The sequence below is a fragment of the Leucopleurus acutus genome, assembly GCF_964270905.1.
Source record: "Leucopleurus acutus genome assembly, chromosome: 6".
Taxonomy (NCBI): Eukaryota; Metazoa; Chordata; class Mammalia; order Artiodactyla; family Delphinidae; genus Leucopleurus; species Leucopleurus acutus.
Window position 1 is genome coordinate 36964061 of NC_139149.1, and position 14190 is coordinate 36978250.

Sequence of the window (14190 nt, forward strand, 5' to 3'; positions counted from 1 at the left end):
ATATGATCATTAACACTGCTTTCAGATTAGAAGACACAGAAAGGTTAAGTAGCTTGACCAAAACCAGTGTGTAAGTCACAGAGTCAAGATTTAAACCCAGTCACGGTATACTTGATTATATATAACTATTATATATAGCTATAACTGTATATACTTGGTTAACTGCTATTTAGTCAACTGTTTTATTTTATTTTTTTGCGGTACACGGGCCTCTCACTGTTGTGGCCTCTCCCGTTGCGGAGCACAGGCTCCGGATGTGCAGGCTCAGCAGCCATGGCTCATGGGCCTAGCCGCTCCGCGGCATGTGGGATCTTCCCAGAGCAGGGCACGAACCCATGTCCCCTGCATTGGCAGGCGGACTCTCAACCACTGCGCCACCAGGGAAGCCCTCAACTGTTTTTAAAAAGTACGCATTTCAATAACTTAAAGGAAGATCAACCTCTGTGACACATTTTATATTCATATTTATTAATTTCATATACTGACAGATGCCAACCCTTGGAATGCTGTTTCTAACAGGACAGCAGTTGAGAAATGCTTTGAAAAACAGATAACAAGCAAATCTGTCCCTCCCTTCTTAAACCCCAAAGGGCTTCCGGCTCCAGGCACTCAAATTGGAAACTCAAGAACAGAGTACTCTACTGATGTCTTGGTCCCTTAAGAAGCTTCTTTCTTAAGAGAAAAGTGGTTTCCTCAGTCACCCTTAGAGCCCTTCCAGCAGCTTTTTCTCTGTATGAGGCACCTTGCTTGAGAAACTTTACATTAATTATTTTAATTTTATTCTATTTAAAATTTTTCCCTTAAATCAGAGTTGTGTGTGGGCAAAAAACCATTTTAGCAACATGAAATGATATCCTCATTCTGGTTTAAGATACTCTTGATTGTGAAGAAGGTCTACAAGCCAAACTCTGAAATCACAGGAAACAATGGAACAAATGTCCCCTAGACAATAAGGAGAAGTGAATTTTTAAAAAATGGAGGAGCGCTTTTACAATATACCTTATCTTTGTAGAGCTATATTAGCGATTTCACAGTATTAATGGAATTAAAACATATTTCTCCCCATTTCATGGGTTGAAAAAACATGCTCAGAAGAGGTAAGTAAAATGCCTGAGGTTGCAGGGTAGGTGTTTAATCTGCCTCTTTGCATCAAATATAATTCAGGTAAGCCACTAAAAACAAACATATTCGTCATTTGGTGATCATTCATGAAAGAAACATACACATACACACTACTTCAGTTCCTAACCCACATAAATTTTTACTGCAAATTGAGTCTTAATTGACATTGATTTTAATACATCTAGCCCCTCCAAATAACAGTCAAATCTCCACTCTATTACAAAGAATATTTTAAAAGACAATTCTAACTTTATAGATGAAACGACAAGTTTTGGAATGATAGCTGCAAACCACATATCTGACAAAGGACTTATATACAGAGAAGCTTCAAAGCTCAACAATACAGAAATCTAGAAAAATGGACAAAGGGCATAGACACTTCAACCAAAGAGGGTATATGGATGCCAAATAAACACATGAAACACATTAGTCATTAGGAAAATGCAAATTATAACCACAACGAGGTATATGTACACACCTATTTGAACAGCAAAAATTAAAACGTGAAAACAGCAAATGCGGGTGAGGATGCAGAGAATCCACATCTCTAATACAACTACCGGTAAGAATGTGAAATGTTATAGCCATTCTGCAAAGTTTCCTTTTGGCAGTTTTTTTTTTAATTTAACTTAATTTTATTTTTTTATACAGCTGGTTATTAGCTATCTATTTTATACATATTAGTGTATACATGTCAATTCCAATCTCCCAATTAATCCCACAACCACCCAACACCCCGCTTTTGCCCTTTGGTGTCCATACGTTTATTCTCTACATCCGTGTCTCCACCTCTGCATTGCAAACCAGTTCATCTGTACCATTTTTCTAGACTCCACATATATGAGTTAATGTACAATACTTGTTTTTCTCTTTGACTTACTTCACTCTGTATGACAGTATATAGGTCTATCCACATCTCTAGAAATGACACAATTTCATTCCTTTTTATGGCTGAGTAATATCCCATTGCATATATATACAATTTCCTTAGACATTTGTCTGTCTGTGGGCATTTAGGTTGCTTCCATGACCTGGCTACTGTAAATAGTGCTGTAATGAACACTGGGGTGCATGTGTATTTTTAAATTATGGTTTTCTCTGGGTATATGCCCAGTAATGGGATTGCTGGGACACATGGTAGTTCTATTTTTAGTTTAAGGAACCTCCATACTGTTCTCCATAGTGGCTGCATCAATTTACATTCCCACCAACAGTACAAGAGGGTTCCCTTTTCCCCACACCCTCTGCAGCATTTGTTTGTAGATTTTCTGATGATGCCCATTCTAACCAGTATCAGTTGATACCTCATTGTACTTTTGATTTGCATTTCTCTAATAATTAGTGAGGTTGAGCAAATTTTCATGTGCCTTTTGGCCATCTATATGTCTTTGGAGAAATGTCATATTTAGGTCTTCTGCCCATTTTTTGAGTGGGTTTTTTTTTTTTTTTTAATATTGAGCTGCATAAGCTGTTTATGTATTTTGGAGATTAATCCTTTGCCTGTTGATTTGTTTGCAAATATTTTCTCCCATTCTGAGGGTTGTACTTTCGTCTTGTTTATAGTTTCCTTTGTTATGCAAAAGCTTTTAAGTTTCATTAGATCCCATTTGTTTATTTCTGTTTTTATTTCCATTACTCTAGGAGGTGGGTCAAAAAAGATCTTGCTGTGATTTATGTCAAAGAGTGTTCTTCCTATGTTTTCCTCGAAGATTTTATAGTGTCCAGTCTTACATTTACATCTTTAATTCATTTTGAGTTTATTTTTGTGTATGGTGTCAGGGAGTGTTCTAATTTCATTCTTATACATGTAACTGTCCAGTTTTCCCAGCACCAGTTACTGAAGAAACTGTCTTTTCTCCATTGCACATCCTTGCCTCCTTTGTCATAAATTAGCTGACCAAAGGTGTGTGGGTTTATCTCTGGGCTTTCTATCCTGTTCCACTGACCGATATTTCTGTTTTTGTGTCAGTACCATATTATCTTGATTGCTGTAGCTTTGTAGTATAGTCTGAAGTCAGGGAGTCTGATTCCTCCAGCTCCGCTTTTTTCCCTCAAGATTGCTTTGGCTATTTGGAGTCTTTTATATTTCCATACAAATTTTAAGATTTTTTTTGCTCTAGTTCTGTACAAAATGCCATTGGTATTTTGATAGGGATTACACTGAATCTGTAGTTTGCTTTGGGTACTAGAGTCATTTTCACAATATTGATTCTTCCAATCCAAGAACATGGTATATCTCTCAATCTGTTTGTGTCATCTTTGATTTCTTTCATCAGTGTCTTATAGTTTTCTGAGTACAGGTCTTTTACCTCCTTAGGTAGATTTATTCCTAGGTATTTTATTATTTTTGTTACAATGGTGAATAGAATTGTTTCCTTAATTTCTCTTTCTGATTTTTCATTGTTAGTGTATAGGGATGTAAAAGATTTCTGTGCATTAATTTTGTATCCTGCAACTTTACCAAATTCATTGATTAGCTCTAGTAGTTTTCTAGTGGCATTTTTAGGATTATCTATGTATAGTATGTCATCTGCAAACAGTGACAATTTTACTTCTACTTTTCCAATTTGGATTCCTTTTATTTTTTTCTTCTCTGATTGCCGTGGTTAGGACTTCCAAAACTATGCTGAATACTAGTGGCAAGAGTGGACATCCTTGTTTTGTTCCTGAGCTTAGAAGAAATGCTTTCAGTTTTTCACCATAGAGAATGATGCTTGCTGTGGGTTTATCTTATATGGCCTTTATTATGTTGAGGTTGGTTCCCTCTGTGTCCATGTTCTGGAGATTTTTTAATCATAAATGGGTGTTGAATTTTGTCAAAAGCTTTGACTGCATCTATTAAGATGATCATATGGTTTCTATTCTTCAATCTGTTAATATTGTGTATCACACTGATTTGTGTATATTGAAGAATCCTTGAATCCCTGGTATAAATCCCTCTTGACCATCATGTATGATCCTTTTAGTGTGTTGCTGGATTTTGTCTGCTAGTATTTCGTTTGGAATTTTTGCATCTATACACATCAGTAATGTTGGTCTGTAATTTTCATTTTTTGTAGTATCTTTGATTTTTGTATCAGGGTGATGGTGGCCTCGTAGAGTGAGTTTGGGAGTGTTCCTTCCTCTGCAATTTTTTTGGAAGAGTTTGAGAAGGATGTGTATTAGCTCTTCTCTAAATGTTCAATACAATTCACCTGTGAAACCATCTGGTCCTGGACTTTTGTTTGCTGCAAGATTTTTAATCATAGTTTCAATTTCATTACTTCTGATTTGTCTGTTCATATTTTCTATTTTTCTTGGTTCAGTCTTGAAAGGTTGTGCTTGTCTATGAATTTGTCCACTTCCTCCACGTTGTCCATTTTATGGGCATATAGTTGCTTGTAGTAATCTCTCATGATCCTTTGTATCTCTACAGTGTCAGTTGTTACTTCTTGATTTTCATTTCTAATTTTATTGATTCTTGATGAGTCTGGCTAAAGGTTTATCAATTTTGTTTATCTTCTCAAAGAAACAGCTTTTAGTTTTATTGATCTTTGCTACTGTTTTCTATGTTTCTACTTTCTTTCTCCTCTGATCTTTATGACTTCTTTCCTTCTACTCAGTTTGGGTTTTGTTTGTTCTTCTTTCTCTAGTATCCTTAAGGTGTAAGGTTAGATTGTATGAGATATTTCTTGTTACTTGAGGCAGGATTGTATTGCTATAAACTGCCCTTTTAGAACTGCTTTTGCTGCATCCCACAGGTTTTTGATCATTGTGTTTTCATTGTCATTTTTCTCTAGGTATTGTTTGACTTACTCTTTGATTTCTTAAGTGATCTTTTGGTTATTTAGTAACATATTGATTAGCCTGTGTTTGTGTTTTTTGTGGTTTTTAACCTGAAACTGATTTCTAATCTCATAGCATTGTTGTCAGAAAAGATGCATGTTATGATTTCAATTTTCTTAAATTTACTGAGGTTTGATTTGTGACCCAAGATGTGGTCTATCCTGGAGAATGTTCTGTGTGCAACTGAGAAGAAAGTGTAATCTGCTGGTTTTGGATGGAATGTGCTATAAATATCAATTAAATCTATCTGCTCTATTGTGTCATTTAAATCTTGTGTTTCCTTATTAATTTTCTGTCTGGATGATCTGTCCATTGGTGTAAGTGAGCTGTTAAAATCCCTCACTATTACTGTGTTACTGTCGATTTTCTCTTTTATAGCTGTTAGCATTTGCCTTATGTACTGAGGTGCTCCTATGTTGGGTTCATAGATATTTATAATTGTTATATCTTCTTCATGGATTGATCCCTTGATCGTTATGTAGTGTCCTCCCTTGTCTCTTGTAACAATCTTTGTTTCAAAGTCTATTTTATCTGATATGAGTATTGCTACCCCAGCTTTCTTTTGATTTCCATTTGCATGGAGTATCTTTTTCCATCCCCTCACTTTCAGTCTGTATGTGTCCCTAGGTCTGAAGTGGGTCTCTTGTAGACAGCATATAGATGGGTCTTGTTTTTGTATTCATTCAGCAAGCCTGTGTCTTTTGGTTGGAGCATTTAATCCATTCACATTTAAGGTAATTATCAATATGTATGTTCCTATTACCATTTTCTTAATTGTTTTGGGTTTGTTTTCGTAGGTGCTTTTCTTCTCTTGTTTCCCACTTAGAAATGTTCCTTTAGCATTTGCTGTAGAGATGGTTTGGTGAAGCTGAATTCTCTTAGCTTTTGCTTGTCTGTAAAGCTTTTGATTTCTGTTGAATCTGAATGAGATCCTTGCCAGCTAGAGCAATCTTGGTTGTAGGTTCCTCCTTTTCATCACTTTAAATATATTGTGCCACTCCCTTCTGGCTTGTAGAGTTTTTGCTAAGAAATCAGCTGTTAACCTTATGGGAGTTCCCTTGTATGTTATTTTTCCCTTGTTGCTTTTAATAATTCTTTGTATTTAATTCTTGTCAATTTGATTACTATGTGTCTTGGCATGTTTCTCCTTGGGTTTATCCTGTATGGGACTCTCTGTGCTTCCTGGACTTGACTATTTCCTTTCCCATGTTAGGGAACTTTTCGCCTGTAATCTCCTCAAATATTTTCTCAGGTCCTTTCTCTCAATCTTCTTCTGGGACCCCTATAATGCCAATGTTGGTGTATTTAATATTGTTCCAGAGGTCTCTTAGGCTGTCTCCATTTCTTTTCATTCTTTTTTTTTTATTCTGTTCCGCAGCAGCTAATTCCACCTTTCTGTCTTCCAGGTCACTTATCCGTTCTTCTGCCTCAGTTATTCTAGTATTGATTCCTTCTATTGTATTTTTCACTTCAGTTATTGTATTGTTCATGTCTGTTTGTTTATCCTTTAATTCTTCTAGGTGTTGGTTCTTTAATTCTTCTAGGTCTTTGTTAAACATTTCTTGTATCTTTTTGATATTTGCCTCATTCTTTTTCTGAGGTCCTGGATCATCTTCACTATCATCATTCTGAATTCTTTTTCTGGAAGGTTGCCTATCTCCACTTCATTTAGTTGTCTTTTCTGGGGTTTTATCTTGTTCCTTCATCTGGTACATAGTCCTCTGCCTTTTCATTTTGTCTTTCTGTGAATGTGGTTTTTGTTCCACAAGCTGCAGGACTGTAGTTCTTCTTGCTTCTGCTGTCTGCCCTCTGATGGATGAGGCTAAGAGGCTTGTGCAAGCTTCCTGATGGGAGGGACTAGTGGTGGGCAGAGCTCAGTAAAACTTTAATCCACTTGTTTGCTGATGGGTGGGGCTGAGTTCCCTCCCTGTTGGTTGTTTGGTCTGAGGTGACCCAGCACTGGAGCCTATCTGGCTCTTTGGTGGGGCTAATGGTAGACTCCAGGAGGGCACATGCCAAGGAGTACTTCCCAGAACTTCTGCTGCCAGTGTCCTTGTCCCCGTGGTGAGCCACAGCCAGCCCCTGCCTCTTCAGGAGACCCTCCAACACTATCACGTAGGTCTGGTTCAGTTTCCTATAGGGTCACTGCTCCTTTCCCTTGGATCCTGATATGTACACTACTTTGTGCGTGCCCTCCATGAGTGGAGTCTCTATTTCCCCCAGTTCTGTCAAAGTCCTGCAATCAAATCCCACTAACCTTCAAAGTCTGATTCTCTGGGAATTCCTCCTCCCATTGCCGGAACCCCAGGTTGGGAAGCCTGACGTGGCAGTCAGAACCTTCAGTCCAGTGGGTGGACTTCTGTGGTAAAACTGTTCTCCAATTTGTGAGTCACCCACCCAGCGGTTATGGGATTTGATTTTATTGTGTTTGCACCCCTCCTACCATCTCATTGCTGTTTCTTCTTTGTCTTTGGATGTGGGGTATCTTTTTTGATGAGTTCCAGTGTCTTCCTGTTCAGCAGTTAGTTGTGATTCTGAAGTTCTTGAAAAAGAGAGTGAGAGCACGTCCTTCTACTCCACCATCTTGAACCCGTTTTAAGCTCTCCTATGCTTTGGCAGTTTCTTATAAACAAACACTTACCATGTAACATGGCAATTGTACTCGGTATTTATACCAAAGAAATGAAAATTTATCCTCAAACAAAAACCTGTAAATGTGAATATTCACAACAATTTTATTTGTAATAGCCAAAAAACTGAAAACAATACAGATGTCCTTCAAAGAGCCAATGGAGTTAAAGAAACTGAAACATCCATACATACAGGGGGACTGTAACTGAGGAAAAAAAAAGAGATTAACTACTGATATGTGAAAAAACTTGGATGGCTCTCAAGGGCATCATGCTTAGTGAACAGAAAAAAGAAAAAAAAGGCTGATCTCAAAAAAATTACATATTTTACAATTCCATTTAAAAAACATTCTTGGAATGACAAAACTATTATGAAGATGAAGAACAGATTCACGATTGTGAGGAGACAGAACTTAGGGGTGAGTATGACTACAAAAAGGAGTGACATGAAGAATGTTCTCTGTAATGATGGAACAGTTCGGCATCTTTATTGCAATGGTGTTCAAACAAATCTAACCATGGGATAAAATCACAGAGAATTATACAGACACACAAAAATGAGTGCTAGTAAAAACTGTTGAGAACTGAATAAGGTCTGTAGTCTTGTTAACAGTGTTATACCAATGTCAGTTTTCTGGTTTTGACATGCAGTATCATTTTATAAGATGTCACCCTTAAGAGAATGTGGGTGAAGGGTTTATGGGACACTATGAATTATATTTGCAACTTCTGTGAGTCTATAATAATGTCAAAATAAAAAGTTAAAACAAAATTAAACTCTAATTTTATAGGTTTTTTTGAAGTGCTTAATGACAAAAATGAGAGTATAACTGGTATAACTAAATCTTCTTTATCTGCAAATAGATTGATTGAATTTCTCCTCAAATTTACCAGTGGATCATGGGACACCTCCTTCCACTTCCTACTGTGCTTTTGATACCATGATTTTACTTGCTATTCTAAATAGCAGGACTAGACATAAAGTGTAAAAGGAGCTGAACGTCTATGCATGACTAAGTCATGTTGGTATCAAATACAATAGGTGACAAAGATTATTTAGTTGTAGAAATTTTGGTAGAAACTACTATTTTATTTATACTCTTAAGACGAGCAGTGAAATGGGTAATCCCAAAGAATGGCTTACCCTCACAGTATTTCTTTAGCACCTATACTTTTTATATTATTGGTTTCCAGTAAATCCTCCTCTCAACTTATGCTTTCTAAGGTGAATAAACCTAATTTTCAGTTTCAGAGTTTCAAGTAACAATTGGTCTATTCTATAGCCTAAAAAAATTGAACCCAATCCACTCCTGTCACTAGCTGCCTCCATCCTACTTTAGATCACCATTATTTCTTGACTGGAAATCTATGCCAGCTTCTTTATTGCCTCCAACTCTTACTCCCATTTTCATGTAAAAACCCTTCAACTCCATCCTCAACCCCCAAAGTTCTAAATTCCAAATTCCCTAACATCATTTAAAAGGAAGGTTCCGAATGACTAATTTCCCAGTTTAGCTCACAGCTCCTTCTCTTAATATGCCTGGGAGAATCAACAATTCTCTATACCCTGACTCACTCCAAACTCAGGCCTTAGTTGAGATATTATTTCCTTTGGAATACTTTCTGTGACACCGCTGAACACTCCTAGTCTGGGCAAAATCTGAGGGTTATGTATCCCTCAAGTGCTATCTTCCCCTTTCACAGAACTTAATTAGCATACAGTGATGTAACTAACTCTGTGTTTACTTATGTTTGCTCCACTGGACCACAGCTCCTTGAAAGAAAGACTCAGAAATCATGTTATCATTGTATCCAAATCAAGTAGTGCAAAAATGGCATACAGTTGGTTTTCAAGAAAATATTTGATAAGTGAATGAATGTTAGGCAATGGAGAATGTCCACAGGCAAACTAGCTGCTAAAAAGGAGCCAGATTAGTTTAAATCAACTGCTTAGCTAAATTTAAAAGTTTTGAATAATTACATGCCATGACCCTCAAAAAAACCCTGCCAAGCATGAAAGAAAAATTATATATATACTAATATATATTTATATAAATATTTATATAAAATAAATACAGAATGATTTATACTTCAAGTAAAATACATGCAGTATAATATTATCATGGTAGTGTCACATCAATGGAAATTCAAGTTGGCTAAAATATAGTTAATTTGGTTAAGAAATTAATTTCTTTTAATAGAGAAGTCCCCAAATTAACAAAAGATAAAGTACACATGTTTTTTAACAAATAATTTTTAAATCAAATGATATACCTTATAAAGCTATAAGTCTGATGATGTAAGAGAAGGTAAAGTCAATTATCTTTAGAAAAAGATTATCAATTATTTCTGTCTTTTTATAATGGGTTGACAATTTGCTAGTAACGCATTAAAAAAAGATTAGTAATATATTCTCCTTTCTGGAATTAGGCTACCATATTTCATTCTTATTTACGCTGCCTTCAATTAAGACTTGGAGGATTAAAAGGAATATCTGAAATGAATATTAAATTTACTAGTCAAAATCTACACTTTTACATATTTTATTAATATTTACAAGTACTCCAGCCATCCTCAATTTCATTATTTTAATTTTGCTGTGATTTGGAATACTCTCCCTACTCATTTCAAACTTGCAGTTACTGAATGCCAGTTTTAGCTTGTCTAAAATATAGGCAACACAGATTTTAAATCTAATATATAGTAATACTGAACATATGAAAAAAGAGAGTTCAAGGTTTTCATTTCTGAAGTTAAACCAGAAAAGCGAAGGCAGAAGAAGTGAAGATGAAGACACTAGAATCTTTCTAGAAAGTTTTGATTTTTCTTAGAAAGTAAGTCACACACAATGAAATAAAGAAATATTTGAGGATATTATTGAAATCAGAACTGTAAGCAAGGAGAAGTCTAAAAGAAGGCCATTTATATATCAAATTTAAGATAAATGCAAATTCAGACAAAATCAAGGAGAAGCAGAACTTGAAAACTGAGATTGATGGTAATATCAACTGTCCCTAAGAGTTCTGTCATCAAGCATAGATTTGAATTCTTGGTTCTGTGGTGTGACCTTCGCAAATTAACCTTCCTAAGCCCCAGTGTTCTCCTCTGTAAAGTTTGAGATAAAAGCATTATTTAATTCACAGGATTACTGTGGGGATTAAATGAAATGTTTTACCTGATATGCCATGTTGTCAAATGCCAAGCATGGTGATACAGAGTACCCTTTATAAATTATTGTATTACATTGGAGAGAAGAACCAAGATTAGAAACAATTAGAGTTGTGGGCTGGGGGGAATGAAGCACAGAATTAGACTCTTGTTCTAAATAATTTCTTTTTTTTTTTAACATCTTTATTGGAGTATAATTGCTTTACAATGGTGTGTTAGTTTCTGCTTTATAACAAAGTGAATCAGTTATACATATACATACGTTCCCATTAAACAATTTCTTTGAGGGTACTTTGACCGTGCAATGAAGTATCGAGTACAACTCCAACTAAGGTACACCAGAACTATGATGGCAACTTCAATGGTATAAATTCACTAAGTATTCCTCAATATAAAAAAACATTTTAATACTAGTAATAATAAGAAATTATGGGCAGATCAATCTATATAGAGTTATATGGACCCTAAAGACTTCAAATCCCTAGTGCCCAAAGCTATTCAACACCTAGAAGTGATTAAGATTGCTGGGCCTCATCCCCAGAGTTTCTGATTTAATAATAGGTCTAGGGTAGACCTTGAGAATTTCATTTCTGATAAATTCCCAGAGGATGTTCCTGTTGCCTGTCCTGGAACCACACTTTGTGAGCTACTGAGAAAACTGACTTTATTACTGTGCATTCCACATCAAAGCGGATAAAACTGTTAAGAGGCCAAAGAAAATGAAGAAATCCACGGGTATAGACAGCATCTCTTCAAACCAAGCTAAGCCTAACGTTAAGTATTTGAGGATCGTGAAGGGAAAAGAGGAGAATGTGGAATAAAACAGGCATCAGGAGGCCAACGGACTTTCATCACGGTAAATAAACAAATAAGCTTTGAAGCCCTAGAAGGCTTCTTAGCAGATAGATAAAGAGATCACAAATCATACAACATAAGAGGAAACAAGGAGTTTCTCTTTCCTCCTGTTACTGAAAAGTAACAAAAGGTTTTTGTTTTACCAGCTAATAATTTAGAGAGCCTTCTGAGGATATTCCAAAAAAGTATACAGTCCTGTGATCTACTTGGGAGATTCTTCTGGTTGTCTAAATATTCATATAAACTTTTAAAATAAAAGAGTGGAAAGACAGAAAAAAACATTTGCCTGGATATTTTATATTTATGTCATCCCCTGATTTAAAAAAAAAAAAGTCCTTTCTTTCCTGCAAAGAATTTTTAAATTGTTTTTTGATATGTATATTTTAACATCATAGAAGACAATGTTTTAATAACAGTTTTTGATTCAACAATATTTCTTGGGACAAATTAAATATGCCTAGGCTAAAATAATTAAAAGTAAAAATTAGTACCTAAAAAATAAAATATTTAAAAGTTATCAACCAGTCTAAGACTGGTATCAAACAACATGAAAGACTTTTAACACAAAAAGGCCAAAAAAGATGTGCTTGATTCAGAAGAGGAGGACAGGCATTTGCTCTATGGAGCTAACGGAAAATTACAGTCTCACTGACCGAATTACAAGATGAATGAGGAACTGGTTAAGCACTAATGCTGTAACACTGTGGGACAGGCTGTGTCAGTTACTATGATGCAAAGTTCGTAGTATCCAGGAAGACACAAGCAAAATGGATGAATATTCATTAAAAAAAAATCCCTGGGCAACACTCTTGAATCTTCAGGGGTAGAAAACACCCCCCTCCCCCTTTTAAAGCAGTAAATGTTAAATTCTGACATACAAAGTTGGAAAAAAAAAAAAAAGGATTAACATCACAGACCATGCCTGTAGAGTTCTTGGTAAATGTTAGTGGAATCTTTTTTGTAAAACCTGAGCCAACTTCATTCTGCTTTGGTTTGCCACTTCCTCTGGACATTGATCTCTTGAGCAGTAAGTGTCACATATGAAATCCTTGCAGTTGAAGTGAAAACGGAATGGAGAAACTTACTGAGATTCACAGATGAGAGATACTTTTCTTTGCCAAAGGCTAGGTGCTTCAAATACTGCCCAGAATGAGACTACTGCATGGAAAATCCAAGTAGACCACCACAGATAGTCTATTAAGAGCAGTAAAGCAGGAAAACAAAAAACATAACTTTTCTTCCCCTTTATTGTTTCAATGTGTTGGTCATGGTTAATGCATTTAACCAAGTAAATAATCTGCTTTTATTTATTATATGTGTTTATGTGACATTTAAATTTGACTCTTGAGTTATGTGACCTTTTCTCTATATACTACCACCAGACCAAATGGTTCAGAATACAAACATGGCAGTGACTATTCTTTTAAAAAACTAAGTTGGAAGAATTAAAAACTCTTAACCAGACAACTAAAAATAAACAATGGCATTTTAACCATGCATAAATATGCACACACAGAACTACCCAAGCCAGTATATTCATTTATACAATAGCCAAGTAAAGCAAACCATTTGTTGAATATGCACACATACACTTACAAATAGCAGATATAATTTGTTTTACATTAATGATCTTTCCCTTAGATGTTCAAAATGTCCAGATCTAAGGAACTAAACTGAAAGGCATCCTGGCTATGCTACTCAAATATTTTATCTTCATCGCGAAGCTGTCAATAGAGAAATGGCCAAAGCTACAGAGAAAACTAACAGGCATCCTTAAAATTTTTCTGAATTCTAATTATTCTTCTCACCTTTCTAATTATAACATTCTTAGGGACTATGTAGTAAAATGGTAAAGAGACAAACTGTAGAGCAGTTAGGTTATAGTCAATTCATCGATGATAGAATTCCACTATTATAAATCCCAGTGCACCTAGCAAGGTAATACCTTTAATGTGGTATGTCCAATGAAAGAATTCTTCCTCATAAAACAAGAGTACAAACTCACGAATTATTACACTTTTCATTTTTAAAAGGCAAATAAAAATCAGCAAACATTCATGAAATTTTGGACACAAGGGTAACATTAAACTCTAATTAGAAAACATACACAAAGAACCAACCGAGTATTTGTTTTATTCTATATCAGTTTCCCAAATATCATCATAATCACCTGGGAAAATGCTTTTAAAATATGATTTCTGGGTCTCAGTCAAAAATCTGTAATCTACACAATGTTCCCTGATTGACTCTTCTATACAACCAGGTCTAGGAACCAGTGTCCTACACTATGGGCTCAAGTAAGTGAGTGGCATTGTAGCTCTGACTTTTGTACTGTCTTAGATGATACTCAGTTCTGACACACACATAAAGGTGCACACCTATATATGATTGAGAAGATTCTTGCTATACCAATTCCAGAGCACTTCTATATTATAAACCAGAAAGGTACTGACCATTCAGAATTTATTCCTGCACTGACAAAGGACAAAAATGACAGTAATTATTAAAATATGCCACCTGAAGCTGCCTGCTCAGAACAGTCTATCTACATTCCCCATGACAGTGAGATCCCTGCAACTTACACCCTTAC

General features: G+C 35.6%; 1 protein-coding gene across 2 annotated transcripts in view; it reads right to left on the minus strand.

Annotated features, from left to right (window-relative positions):
• The window catches only part of ORC4 (origin recognition complex subunit 4), a 95539-nt gene that overhangs the window by 42495 nt on the left and 38854 nt on the right, over positions 1-14190 (minus strand). The window lies entirely within an intron of this gene.